The sequence below is a fragment of the Sinocyclocheilus rhinocerous genome, unplaced genomic scaffold (assembly GCF_001515625.1).
Source record: "Sinocyclocheilus rhinocerous isolate Xijiao unplaced genomic scaffold, SAMN03320098_v1.1 scaffold430, whole genome shotgun sequence".
Lineage (NCBI taxonomy): Eukaryota > Metazoa > Chordata > Actinopteri > Cypriniformes > Cyprinidae > Sinocyclocheilus > Sinocyclocheilus rhinocerous.
Window position 1 is genome coordinate 998,030 of NW_015668442.1, and position 2,865 is coordinate 1,000,894.

Sequence of the window (2,865 nt, forward strand, 5' to 3'; positions counted from 1 at the left end):
ATTTGTTTAGCATCTCAACCGATTTGAATCGTCACATATTTGAATCGATTTTCAACCGACTCGCGGTTAATCGTTACACCCCTAGTTTTTATATTTTCATTTCTTTCAGTTAAAGTTTATTTTATTCCAAGTATATATAAGAGTATTTTTATTATTATTATTATTATTATTATTATTATTAAAATGTTGAAAGACTAATAGCAGAATTTACCATTATTATTTAATGGCAAGTTAATTCAATAATTAACTGACTAATGAGAAAATAAACAAGAGATTTGACAACTTTTGACTTAATATATAATTCAACTAATTCTAAACTAGTAAAAAATAGGCTAAATAAACTTAAGACAAAATAAAGTCTTGTTTTCTGAGAAACTGATCAAAATGAAAGGAGTTTATGATTAAAACAAGAACAAATATCTGCCAAAAGGCTGAAAAAAAAAATAACTGAAAGGGAAAACAACACTCCTCTATCCACATTTTTAAGCATGCATCAACTCACTTTATGGTTAAACTTAAAAATGCAATACTAATGGCACAAGACATTCAAAAACATGATGCAACTTCAGTCTCCAGTCTGGACTACTAATCAACTATCAAACAATCTAGACTGAGACTTCAGCTGTCACATATTAGCATGATGCAGCTGAAGCTCAACTCAATATTTCATAGTTATGAGTGTTTAATCTTGAGAATTCATAGGCAGTAAAAAAAAACTAATCAAGAAGTTTGCAATCAAAGACTCAGCGTTAACTGCATCCTCGAGAGCACTAATTGGGACAGTGATACAGGGTTCAGAGATATCAGAGGAAGTGAGATTCAAACTAATGGTACCTTTGGCTCCTGATTTTCCAGGAAGACCGTAGTATCCTTGAGGCCCCTTGGGGCCCATGATTCCTCTGGGTCCGGCTTCTCCAGCAGGACCTGCTGGTCCCGGTGGTCCAGGTGGTCCCATGAGTCCTGAAGTTCCAGGGGCTCCAATGGGAAGAGGCTTCTTGGCTAATTCCTTCTTGTAGGCATCTAAATGTTCTGTTTGATACAATGCAATGTTATACTTTAGTTGCCATTTATAAAGAAAAATAAAGTTGATGTTGGTGTTTTAAAGTGATTATCAACTAATAGAGATGGCATGCCTTCAGCAATAGCTGAGCAAATCTCACGGATCTTCTCGTCACTCATCTTAGGCCCCTATTAAAGTAAATAGAGAACAACATCAGCAACGACTGCAGAGCTAGCATTTGCAATCAAAGATGAACAATGTCACAAAGCATGTACTCACAGGTAGACCTCTGGGACCAGCAGTTCCAGGTAGTCCTCGTTCCCCCTCCAGACCTCTGGCTCCCTGCGGTCCGGTCAGACCCTCATGACCTGGCTGTCCTGGACGACCATCAGCTCCTGTAGCTCCTCTCTGGCCTTTCTCTCCATGCTTAGATCAAACAAATATATATATATATATACATATACATTTAGTCATTTACCAGACGCTTTTATCCAAAGCGACTTACAAATGAGGACAATAAAAGCAGTCAAAACTAACAAAAGAGCAACAATATATAAGTGCAAATGACAAGTCTCGGTTAGCCTAACGCAGTACACGTAGCAAGGTGTATATATATACACACACACACACACAAACACACCATAAGTTGCAGCTTTTAGATGTTTTTAGCCTAAAAACAGCAATATTGACTTTAAAGGTAAAAAATAAATTAATTAATAAATTGGGTATTGATACTAAATTGATTATTTAGCTAAATGCTAGAACTTAATTGTGCACTTATGCAACAAAATGTGCTATCAATACACTATTTAGTTTTTTTATTTTTTATTTTTTTATTTACTTGCACACCTACTATTTGCTTACATGTACTGTCTTTCCCATCTCCAGCACAGTATATTTTTGGTGCATAGTATACTGTAAGTATGCAAATTGGGACACAACCATTACATTTACATTTAGTCATTTAGCAGACGCTTTCATCCAAAGCGACTTACAAATGAGGACAATAAGTCCTCAGGGGGAAGTACACACATATATATATATATATATATATATATACATATACATTTAGTCATTTACCAGACGCTTTTATCCAAAGCGACTTACAAATGAGGACAATAAAAGCAGTCAAAACTAACAAAAGAGCAACAATATATAAGTGCAAATGACAAGTCTCGGTTAGCCTAACGCAGTACACGTAGCAAGGTGTATATATATACACACACACACACACAAACACACATACACACACAAAGAAAATAAGTAGATAGAATAGAAAAAATAGAAAGCTAGTGTTTTTGTAATAAAAAAAGAAGATAAATATAGATAAAGTAGAATTAAAATAGAACAACAAAACTAACAAAAGAGCAATGATATGCAAATGCTATAAGTCTGAGTTAGCTTAACTCTTTTTATGTATATAATAAAAAGAAAACAGATATAATAGAGAAAAAAATAGAGCAAACTAGGGTTAGAGGCCTTTTTTGCTTTTGTTAATTGCATAATAAAAAAAAACTAAACAAATAGATATAATACAAAAAGATTAGAGAAGCTAGTGTTATTATTTTTTTTTTTTTTTTAAACGAGAAGTTAGTAAATGTGCAAGTCTAAAAAGGAGATGGCACAATAATACGCCGTTCACTTGCAGAACGCAAGCTTTAGAGGGCACATATATACTGTATATATATATATATATATATGAAAAAGTATTTAAGGGTTCACCAGACTAATCAAATAATAATCGATAGATTAACTGTAAAAACAATGGTAAGATTGATCAACAAATCAAAAAAAAAAAAATAATAATAATAATAAATTATAAAAAATAAATTAATAATAACTTGCAGCGCCAATGTATATATATA

At 32.9% G+C, this 2,865-nt stretch overlaps 1 pseudogene; it reads right to left on the reverse strand.

Moving 5' to 3' along the window:
* Window positions 1-2,865, reverse strand: part of LOC107734020 (collagen alpha-1(IX) chain-like) — a 13,103-nt pseudogene that overhangs the window by 3,321 nt on the left and 6,917 nt on the right.